Genomic DNA, 12848 nt, shown 5'->3' on the forward strand with positions numbered 1-12848 from the left:
AAATCTAAAGAATTAGATAAAACCCTATAAGTCAAATTTGAATTGACAAATGTCAATTTAAACTCCTGATTTAAAAAAATGTATTTCCTACCTCTACTGTCTGAATGGGCCAGCATTTTTTTAAAAAGTGAATATAATTGATTAATACACTTGAGACATATAAAAAATTCATGAGACCACAGTTGTATTAAAAATAAAAAGTAAGCATGCAAACAAAAACTTCCTTGCCCACACTGGAATCCTTATTCTGAAAATTGGTAATTAAAGGGAACGCATTAATTTACTCTTACAGTTGAGGATAACAATATAACCCTAGTTGATAAGGAAACTTTTTTCCAGTTTTGCTGGGATATAATTGACATACAGCACTGTATAAGTTTAAGCTGTACAACATAATGATTTGACTTACATATATTGTGAAATAATGACCACAGTAAGTTAAATTAACATCTATCATCTCATATAGATACAAAAGTAAAAGAAAAAAAATTTTCCTTGTGATGAGAACTCTTAGGATCTACTCTCTTAACTTTCCTATATATCATACTGCAGTGTTAACTACAGTCATCATGTTGTATATTACATCCCTACTAATTTATCTTATAACAGGAAGTTCATACCTTTTGACTACCTTCATCCAATTCCCCTCGCACCCATCCTCTGAGCCTCTGGTGATGAGAAAATATTTTTTATAGAATAGCAACTAATAAATGTAGAAAGAACGGACACTATCAGAAAATCACCATTCTGCAACCATGAATGATGTAACTGGTTCTACTAAGAATCATCAAAGTGGGATCAAATCATTAGGTGAATGGCTGATGGAAAAATTTTCCTACATTGCCCCCAGATTCCCTGCAGCTTTATAATGGTGAGATCTGGCTGCCAGCACCTTAACTCGGAGAGCAGAGTGGCTATCAGGAATGGCAGGACAACACCACGTGCCTCCTGATGGGACACATGGGCATTATACAGTGGTCTCCAGGACGTATTCTTACTACAACATGCTCAGCCCCAGCCTAAATCAGTCTGCATTTCTAACTTCAAGTTTAAAGGAAATACAGACAAAGGAATATGTTAAATGAAACCTTTAGGAAAAAAATAAAACAAATCCAGAAAACAGACATTTTCCAAGACATCTAGCCTGGTCTCTTCAAAAAGCCAAAAGAAGGACTGACTTGCAGCTTTATCGAGTTAGGAGTCATAACAGAATGCAGTCTGTGGTCCTTGATTGGCTCTTAGTTTGAACCAAATCAGCTATAAAATGCATCTGCGGAACAAGTGGGAAAATGTGAATATGAGCTAGGTATTAGATATGAAGGATTACTGTTTATTTTGCAAGGTGCAATAAAAGTGTTACAGCTATATGTGAGAATTTCCTCATTTTATGGTATCTACAACATACTTTTAAATGGCATGCAAGAGAGTGGGGGGAGTTTGTGTAAACAACTGCTGAATTTGGTGCTGGATGTTTGGGCATTCACTGTGCCCTTTTTTCCTACAATTCTATATGTTTGATTGTTTTTCACAATTATGTTAAACAAAAATATGCTCTGTGCTGCCAACCTGTCACTGCAGCTCCACAATGAGATGCCAGCGGCCCAGATCCCTCCTTCTCTGCCAGGGCTTTGCCCCTACCCCAGTGGTTGGAGGTCCTGGGTTGCAGGACCACACTGAGTCCCCAGAGTCAGCCTTGCTCTTTGCACCCCTGAATTCACAAAAGCTGAGTTAGGTGTGGATGTGGCAGCCATGGTGGGAGGCGGTTGCAGAGAGGTGTTTGGACAAAGTGGGTTTGGGACTTCTCAAGAGGAGCGGGTCGCTTCCTACCCACACGGCCACTCCGGGCACCAGACTGTTTGCCAGGGCTGGCCTCCTGCAGCAGAGCTGAAGAAGCCCGTCCCACTTGGACTGCCTAGGCAGCCACTGAGAGAAGCACACCAGCCTCTCCCCGCCCTCAGAACAGCTAAGCTGCAGCTTCCCCCACGTTCCGGGTCCAGAGCTGGGACATCTTCTCCCTTGGCTGGTGGTAACAACCTCCTAGATGCTTCTCCTCTCTCTTTCCACTTACCCAAGCCAAAAACAAACCAAAAAGGCCAACAAAAAACAGTGCTTATTTGCTCACTCTTTCTCCTTGTTAGTTCCATTTATTTTTGTTCAACTCCTTTCAGTAAACCAGATGCTGGAGAGAAGATCTTTCCACTAGGTCTTGGGTTAAACTTCTCTTTGTCCATCCCTGTTGCCCTTGCTAGTTCTTTGTCTTGCCCCTTCCTTTCTCCTGAATATTAAATAGTAACTAACATTATTGATCTCTTCCTATATGTCAAGCACTGCTCTAAACACATTCTAGGCATTGGATTATTTAATCACAACCACCTTATACAATATTGTAATCCCCATGTTAACTGTGGCACAGAGAGGTTCAGTAATTTATGCAAGACCAAATCTAGCATGTGTCTAGTCTCCTCAACTGTTTTATAATTATAAATTTATTTATCCAAAAAATAATTGATTTCCTACTCTGTACCATGTACTGTTGTAGACACAGGGAACACAGCACTGAAGATAGTAATGAACTTGTCCTCATGGAGCTTTCACATCTGTGGGGAAAAAATAACCACCAAACAATTAAATAATACAAAGCAAGGTACACATCAGAAATCTTGATCAGATGATTGACAGTAACAGAGGGAGCATAGACCAACAAGCCCTCTTTGAGGAGCTGAATCCTGTCATAAAAATATTTTTACATATTTTAAAATAGGTAATCTACTCTCCTGGTCCAAACACTAAAACCTATAAAAAAGTGATCAGAAAAGTAAATAACCCACCTGCAAAAATAAATGTATATAAACAAGTAAATGGAGAAAACCTTTATTGTTATTAGTTTCCTATTAATCCTTCCAGAAATTTTATGCCCTATTCACATTTGAGACTATAAAAGTGTATTATTTTCCTTTCCTGTTTCACCTTAAGGAAACATGCTTTACTATACCATACACTATCCTATTTGCTTTTCATAATATTTATTTTGGAAATGTCACCGCATCAATACTTAAAAAGCCTTTTCATTTTGTTTTTACAATTGCCTACATTTTCATTATATGAAGATATCAACATTTAACCATTTCTCTATTGATATGTACTTAGTTTTTTTCTAGTCTTTTCGTTGTTTCAAACAATGCTCCAATGAATAAACTTATACCTCAGGGGTTGGCAAACTGCTTCTATAAAGGGTCAGATAGTAAACATCTTAGGCTGTGTAGGTCATGTGGTCTCAACTCTGCTGAGTACCATGAAGACAGCCATAGACAACACGTAAGCACACAGGCATGGCTGTTTTACAATAAAACCTGATTTACAAAAGCACACATTGGACTAAATTTGGCCAGCAGGCTGCTTTATTTACTGATGCCTGTAATTCATCATTTTATATATGGGATTATCTCCATAGGATAAATTCCTAGAAGAGAGTACATGAATTTTTAATCTTGATAGATTTTGCCAAATTACCTTTTACTGAGATTGTACCAATTTGCATTCCCACCAGGAATACGCGAGACTGCTTATTTCCTTAACTTCACTAATACTCTATGTTCACACAAATTTTGAGGATTTTGCCAATTTCATAGGTAGAAAATGGTATTTCATTACAGTTTAAATTTCAATTTCTATTCTTATGAGTGAAGTTAAGCCAATATAAGAACCATGTATTTTCTATTGGCTAATGGGTCTTTTATTAATCAACTTATAAGAGCTCTTTATACAACAGGAAGATAAGCCCTTTCTCAGTACATGTTGAAAATAATTTTTCCAGTTTGTTATTTATCTTTTGACTTTACTTATTTTTTTTAAGATAAAAAGTTCTTGTTTTTATATGGTCACATTAATGGATCTTTTCTTTTATAGATTCTGGATTGTGGGTAATAGTTAAAAGATCTACCAAACTCTAAGCCTATAAAAGAACTCTCCCATAATGTCTTATGATTTCCTATTTTATATTTCAAACTTTCATCTGTTTGGAATTAAGCCAAGTATAGAGTATGAATCCTTTTTACATTTGTTCCTGGTGGTTACCACGTTGACTCTTTGGCATTTAGTAAACACCTAAGCAGTAAGGTAAACCTCACTGATTTCAGTTGGTACCTTTATAAAATACTAAGACACTACATATGTTGGGCCTATTTCTGGATTTTCAATCATGTTTCACTGATTTACCTGACCATTCATGTGCCAGTTTCACATTATTTTAATTACTGAAACTTTATGGTATATTTTAGTACATGATAAGGCAAATGCCCTGCCTCCACTGCTCCTTATTTCAGTGTTTTCCTTGACAGTCTTGCTAATTTTTTATATGAGCTTCAGAATCCTTTAGCCTAGATTTCTTTAAAAAGTGACTCTATTTGGATTGAATTTAATTTATAATTTCATACAAGGAGAACAGACAGTTTAAAGATATACTGAGTCTTCCTCTCCAAGAACATGGTATGGCTTTCCATTTGTCAACGTCTTCTTCTATATCCTTCCAAGAGTTTTCTTCACATAGGTCTTGAGTACTTCTTATTTATGCTTAGATATGTTAGCCTTTCATTGTTATTGTTGCTTTTGTAAGTAAGATCTTTTCTTCCACTACATTTTCTAACTGATTTCTGAGTATCAATTTCTGTACCCTGCTACTGAATTCTACTTTTTATAGTGATTCTTTTTGAATTTATTCTCCAGGGTTTTCCAGGAATACAGTCACATCATCTATATACAGTGATAGTTTTATTTCCTTTCCATTTTAGTATCTGTAATCTTGCTTCTTTAATTACAAGGTCCAGTACTTCTGGTAGAGTATTAGGTAATATGATAAAGATGAGCATCCCCACAGTTTCCTAATTTTAGTTCTAGTGCATCTAGTGTTTCCCCACTAAACTAGCTTTCAAGTTGAGAGGTACATTTTATCATTGTAGGTAAATATCTACTGATTCTCAATTTGAGTGTTTTTTTTAAGAATAGATCCTTACTTTGTCAAAGGCCTTTTAATCACTTATGAAAATGACTATTTGATTTTCTCTTTATGTCTATTAATATAAATCATTAATATTGCATTTTATTTGTAGATCAATGATATTAAATTCTCAATATTGAAGCATCCTTGTATTCTTAGAATAAACTTTTACTATATCATGATGTAATATTCTGTTACTACATTGCTGGCTTTTGTTTGCTAGTGTCTTATTTTAAAACTTCTATAAATATTCATAAGTGAGATTATCTGCAGTCTTCTTTGTATACTCTTTGTCAGGTCTTGATGTCAATGTTATTGTTGCTTCATAAAAATAAATTCTAAGTTTTTATTTTATTCTATGATCTGGAACAGCTTAAATAGTATTAGAATTATATTAACTTTAATAGTTTCACAGAATTACCCTGTGAAACCATCCAGGCCTGATGTCTTTTTAGGGAGCAGTTCTTCAAAAAATTCTTCTACCTCCTCTGTGGAAATTGGTCAGTTTAAACTTCTGATTTTTTCTGGGGTCATATCTGATAAATATTTTCTTAGGAAAGTATACATCTCATCTTAGATTTAAATTATTTATATAGAATAGTCTTCAATTATTCTTTAAGTTTCCTCTGTGGTTATTTTGTTTAAGTACATTTTCTGTTTCTCTGCCTCTGTCTTTTTTCAAGGAAAGGGTAGAGTTTGGGCTAGCCAACAGTTAATCTATTTGATTACTTTTTAAATAGATTTACTTTCATTCTTTATTTTTTGGTATAAATATTTAAAGCTATAAATTTGCTTCTGAGCATTATTTTAGCTTAGAGTTTCCCAACCTCAGAGCTATTGACATTTTGGGGCAGGTAATTCTTTGCTGTGAAAGGCTTTCTTGTGCATTACAGGATGTTTAGCAGCTTCACTAGTCTGTACCTACGAGTTGCCAACAGTATCCCCCTCCCCAATTGTGACAACCAAAAATGTCTTTGGATATAGCCAAAGGTCCCCTTACTGGGGACAAAACTGTCCCAGTTAAGAATCACTGCTTTAGCTGTACTGATAGTTAGTGTTTACTCATTTTTTCCTACATATTCTAAAGTTTAGGTTTGCATTTTTATGTGATCTAATTGTTATTTAAGATAGATTTTTGAATATAAATTTTGAATAACTATGGTTGTTTTTGACAGACATTATAAATATTTTGGAATCTTTCTCCCTAGCTTTACTAAAACAAATGGAGCTTGTGGTTTTATTAACCATTCTCCTTTCAGATGGTTTCCCGCATTACAAAGGAAAAGTGCTAAATTGCTAGAGTCATTGCTATAGGAAATTCCTCATGGTTAATATTTATTGAACATGATATATTCCAAGCACCTTCAAAAGCATTTTATATGGAATATTTCATTTAATTCTCACAATAATCCTATTTGGCAGGTAATGTTATCTCCAGTTTCAAGATGGGGAAAGACTCAAAATAACTTGCCAGAGGTGTCATAGTTAATAAGTGGAGTATAAATATTTCTTAAACAGATCTTCAGTTAATGAAAACAGCTCAGTTCCAAGGAGGAAGAAGAATAATATAAGGTCAGCCTCAGGTGGACAAGGCAAGCACAAGGTGTGACCCATGCTAATTGGTTGTTCCAGAGTGGTTTGTGTCTGAAGCATTTTAACAAACTTGAGTTGTAACTCTTCCTGCCTCCTATGGAAAAGACTTTATTGAGAGGGATAAAAAAGCACTGAGGAAAGGATATTTGAAACAAAGGACAGCTTCACATCTATATATGTGTGCCTTCCTTCCTGATGACACTGGAACTCCTCCTGGGGGAAGTCCCTGGGCTACAACAGCAACCAAAGTGGATAATCACTGGGGTGGAACTAGTTAACACCCATCCATTGAAAGAGATGGAGTGTACTTTGTCATTGTGTGTTAAATACGCTTTGTTTATCAAGCCTGAGTTTGATAAATTATAAGTTTAATAAGTTTATAAGTTTATAAACATTTATAAGTTTAATAACTTTAACTCTTTCTTCTACATTAAGAGCACTATTTTGGAATAGCTCTAAGTAATCTTCACATGTGCCTTTGTGTTGTATGGAAGGTTTTGATGGGAAACTAAAACTAAATCTAGCCAGATTTTTTTCCCCTGGTTTTTGATTTCCCACTTGCATTGCCCATAGATTTCCCAACAAAATAATTTTTCAAGGTTAATGCACAAAAGTGACTGGTTTTATCAAATAGTCTTAAAAGTAGTAAAATGTGATATCATAAAATGTCAGTATTAAAATAGAATGACCAAAGAAGGTTCTTTACTTTCAAGAAAATATGTTTAAGGGGATGTAGGTTGATGTTGATCCATGCATAAAATTCCAGTTGAAAGGGATTTCATTGTGAAGATTGTGATGAACACTCTGAAGGAGTCTAGATTCAAATGGATTGTACAATATAAGGAAAAAATTTCTCCATTATTATTTTTCAAGCAGACATTTGAAGTGGTCTTCATATTAATTTTGTGTCCTGCAACGTCACCAAATTCACTGATAAGCTCTAATAGTTTTTGGTGGCATCTTTAGGGATTTTCTATGTATAGTATCATGTCATCTGTGAACAGTGCCAGTGTTACTTCTTTCTTTCCAATTTGGGTTACTTTTATTTCTTTTTCTTATTTGATTGCCATGGCTAGCATTTCCAATACTATGTAGAATAAAGTGGAGAGAGTGGGCATCCTTGTTTTGTTCCTGATCTTAGAGGAAATGTTCTCAGCTTTTCCCTGCTGAGTATGATTTTACATATTGGCTTGTCATATATGGCCTTTATTATGTTGAGGTAGGTTCCCTCTATACCCACTTTGTTAAGAGTTTTTATCATAAATAGATGTTAAAATTTGTCTAAAGATTTTTCTGCATCTATTTGGATGACATATAAATTTTATTCTTCAGTTTTTTAATATGATGTACCACGTTTATTGATTTGCAGATGCTGAACCATCCTTGCATCCCTGGGATAAATCCCACTTGATCATGGTGTATGATCCTTTTAACATAATTGTTGAATTCAGTTTACTAAGATTTTGTTGAGGATTTCTGTGTCAATGTTCATCAATGATACTGGCCTGTAATTTTCCTTTTTTGTGATATCTGTGTCTGGTTTTGGTACCAGGGTGATGGTGGCCTCACAGAATGAATTTGCAAGTGTTCCTTCCTCTGCAATTTTTTGAAATAGTTTCAGAAGGGTAGGTGTTAACTCTTCTCTAAATGTTTGGTAGAATTCACCTGTGAAGCCATCTGGTCCTGGACTTTTGTTTGTTGGGAGTTTTTTTGTTTTTTAATTATAGAGTCAATTGCATGACTGATAATTGGTCTGTTCGTATTATCTACTTCTTCCTGGTTTAGTCATAGGAGACTGTACATTTCTAGGAATTTGTCCATTTCTTCTATGTTTTGCTTTTTATTGGCATATAATTGTTCATAGTAATCGCTTATGATCCTTTTGTATTTCTGTGGTGTTAGTTGTAACTTCTCCTTTTTCATTTCTGATTTTATTGATTTGGGCCCTCTCTCTTTTTTCCTCTTTAGTCTGGCTAAAGATTTATCAATTTTGTTTATCTTTTCAAAGAACCATCTCTTAGTTTCATTGATCTTTTCTATTTTTTTTGGTCTCTATTTCATTTATTTCTGCTCTGATATTTATGATTTTTTCCTTTTACTATTTTGGGTTTTATTTATTCTTCTTTTTCTAATTTCTTCAGGTGTAAAGTTAATGTATTTGAGATTTGCCTTGTTTCCTGAGGTAGGACTGTATCATTATAAACTTCCCTCTTAGAACTGCTTTTGCTGTGTCCCATAGATTTCATTTTTCTCCAGGTTTTTTTTTTTTTTTTTTTTTTTTATTTCTTCATGATCCATTGGTTGTTTAGTAGTACATTGTTTAGACTCTACATAGTTGTGTTTTTTGCAGTTTTCTTCTTGTAGTTCATTTCTAGCCTCATAGCATTGTGGTCAGAAAAGATGTTAGGTGTTATTTCAATTTTCTTAAATTTACTGAGGCTTGTTTTGTGGCCTAGCATGTGACCTATCCTGGAGAATGTTCCATATGTACTTGAAAAAAATGTGTATTCTGCTGCTTTTGGATGAAATGTTCTACATATATATATTAAGTCCATTCGACCTAGTGTGTCATTTGCCATTGATTTTCTGCGTGTACGATCTGTCCATTGACAGATCACTACAGATGATGTGATATTATGCATAGAAAATCCTAAAGACACCACCAAAAAACTACTAGAACTCATCATTGAATTTGGTAAAGTTGCAGGATACAAAATTAATAAATATAAGCATGTTGCATTTCTATACACTAACAATGTACTATCAGAAAGATAAATTAAGAAAACAATACCATTTACAATCACATCAAAAATTATAAAATACCTAGGAAAAAAACTAACTAAGGAGATAAAAGACCTGTACTCACAACATTACAAGACACTGAAGATGACAGAAACAGATGGAAAGATACAATGTGTTCATGAACTGGAACAATTAATATTGTTAAAATGGCCATACTACCCAAGGCAATCTACAGATTCGATGTTATCCTTATCAAAATACCAATGGCATTTTTCACAGAACTAAAATAAATAATTCTAAAATCTGTATGGAAACAAAAGACCCAAATAGCCAAAACATTTTGAGAAAGAAGAACAAAGCTGGAGGTATTATGCCTCCTGACTTCAAACTACACTACAAAGCTAAAGTCATCAAAACAGTATGGTACTGGCACAAAAACATGCTCATAGATAAATGGAACAGAATGGAGAGCCCATAACTGAACCCACATGTACGTGTGCAATTAATCTATGACAAAGGAGGGAAGAATGTACAGCGGGGAAAAGACAGCCTCTTCCATAAATGGTGTTGAGAAAGCTGGACAGCTACATGCAAAAGAATGAAACTGGACCACTCTTACACCATATACAAAAATAAATTCAAAATGGATTAAAGACTTAAATGTAGGCCCTGAAACCATTAAACTTTTAGAAGAAAACATAAGCAGTATGTTCTTTGACATTGGTCCTTGTAACTTTTTTTTCTCTTTTTTTGGCCATGCTCCCCAGGCAAGGGAAACAAAAGCAAAAATAAACAAATCAGACTGCATCAAACTAAAAAGTTTTTGCAAAGCAAAGGAAACTATCAACAAAATGAAAATGCCACCTACTGAATGGGAGAAAATATATGCAAATGATATATCTGATAAGGGGTTAATATCCAAAATATACAAATAACTCATACAGCTCAACATTAAAAAAAAAAAAAGCCCAATTGAAAAAATGGGCAGAGGATCTGAATAGATATTTTTCCAAAGAAGATATACAGATGGCTAACAGGCACATGAAAAGATGCTCAACATTGCTAATCATTGGGGAAATGCATATCACAAGGAGATATCACCTCATATTTGTCAGAATGGCTATTATCAAAAAGACAATAAGTAACAAGTGTTGAAAAGGATGTGGAGGAAGGGGAACTTTCATGCACTGTTGGGAATGTAAATTGGCACCACCACTATGGAAAACAGTATGGCGGTTTCTCAAAAATCTAAAAATAGAACAACCATATGATCCAGCAATTCCACTCCTGGGTATTTATCCAAAAAAAAAAAAAAAAACACACAAAACCAAAATACAAAAGATACATGCATCCCTATGTCATTGCAGCATTATTATTCCATATCATAGCCAAGATACAGAAGCAACCTAAGTGCTCATCAATAGATGAATGGATAAAGAAAATGTGGTATAAATATACACATGGAGTATTACTCAGACATAAAAAGGAATGAAATCTTGCCATTTGTGACAACATTGATGGATGTAGAGGGTATTATGCTAAGTGAAATAAGTGAGACAGAGAAAGATAAATACTGTATGCTTTCACTTATATGTGAATCTAAAAAAACAAAACAAATGAACAAATATAACCAAACAGAAACAGAGTTATAGATACACAGAACAAACACATGGTTGCCAGACCCAGGGGTGGGGAGAGTTTGGGGGGGCGACAGAGGAAAGAAATAGGTAAGGGAGATTAAGAGGTACAAACTTTCCAGTTGCAAAGTAAATGAATCACAGGTATGAAATGTACAGGGTGAGGAATATAGTCAATAATTATGTAGTAACTTTGTATGATGAAAGATTGTGACTATAGACTTATCGTGGTGATCATTTTGAAACATATGGAAACATAGAATCAATATGTTGTATAACAGGAATTAACATAGTGTTGAAGGTTAATTATACTTCAAAAATAAACAAAAAACTCACAGAAAAAGTGATCAGATGTATGGTTACCAGAGGTAGGGGGTGAGGGGAAGGGGAATTGGATGAAGGCAATCAAAAGGTACAAACTTCCAGTTATAACATAAAAAGTACTAGGGATGTAATGTACCACTGCTATATGTTATATATGAAAGTTTTAACAAGAATAAATCCAGAGTTCTTACCACAAGGAAAAATTTTTTTTCTATTTCTTTAATTTTGTATCTGTATGAGATGATGAATGCTCACTAAACTTACTGCAATAATCATTTCATGATATATGTAAGTCAAATCATTATTCTGTACACATTAACTTACACAGTGCTGTATGTCAATTATATTTCAGTAAAGCTAGAAGAAAAAAAAAAAAAGAAAAGGTCTTGAATGAACAAAAAACTCAGAAGTACATGTGTAGAGGATAAGTAACCTGCAAGGATTCACATAGAAAGGTGTTCTTCAAAACATGAGAAAGGAAATAGCCACGCAAGTCCAGGAAGCGCAGAGAGTCCCAAGCAGGATAAACCCAAGGAGAAACATGCTTAGACACACAGTAATCAATTTGACAAAAATAAAAGACAAAGAAAAATTATTGAAAGCAACAAGGGAAAAATGACAAATAACATACAAGGGAACTTCCATAAGGTTAACAGCTGATTTCTCAGCAGAAACTCTACAAGCCAGAAGGGAGTGGCATGATATACTTAAAGTGATGAAAGGGAAGAAGCTACAACCAAGATTACTCTACCCCACAAGGATCCCATTCAGATTCGACAGAGAGATCAAAAGCTTTACAGACAAGCAAAAGCTAAGAGAATTCAGCACCACCAAACCAGCTCTACAACAAATGCTAAAGGAACTTCTCTAAGTGGGAAACACAAGAGAAGAAAAGGACCTACAAAAACAAACCTATAACAATTAAGAAAATGGTAATAGGAACATACATATCAGTGATTACTTTAAATGTATATTGATTAAATGCTTCAACCAAAAGACACAGGCTTGCTGAATGGATATAAAAACAAGACCCATATATATGCTGCCTACAAGAGACCCACTTCAGACCTGGGACACAAACAGACTGAAAGTGAGGGGATGGAAAAAGATATTCCATGTAAATGGAAATCAAAAGAAAGCTGGAGTAGCAATACTCATATCAGATAAAACAGACTTTAAAATAAAGAATGTTACAAGAGACAAGGAAGGACACTACATAATGATCAAGGGATCAGTCCAAGAAGAAGATATAACAATTATAAATATATATGCACCCAACATAGGAGCACCTCAATACATAAGGCAACTGCTAACAGCTATAAAAGGGGAAATCAACAGTAACACAATCATAGTGGGGGACTTTAACACCTCACTTACACCAATGGACAGACATCCAAGCAGAAAATTAATAAAGAAACACAAGCTTTAAATGACACAATAGACCAGATAGGTTTAATTGATAGTTATAGGACATTCCATCCAAAAACAGCAGATTACACTTTCTTCTCAACTGCACACAGAACATTCTCCAGGATAGATCACATCTTGGGTCACATATC

At 34.6% G+C, this 12848-nt stretch overlaps 1 protein-coding gene across 1 annotated transcript in view; it reads right to left on the reverse strand.

Moving 5' to 3' along the window:
- Positions 1-12848, reverse strand: part of GAPT (GRB2 binding adaptor protein, transmembrane) — a 52673-nt gene that overhangs the window by 28401 nt on the left and 11424 nt on the right. The gene's annotated exons all lie outside the window — the stretch shown is intronic.

This window comes from Balaenoptera physalus, assembly GCF_965194825.1.
Source record: "Balaenoptera physalus genome assembly, chromosome: 3".
In the NCBI taxonomy this organism is placed as follows: Eukaryota; Metazoa; Chordata; class Mammalia; order Artiodactyla; family Balaenopteridae; genus Balaenoptera; species Balaenoptera physalus.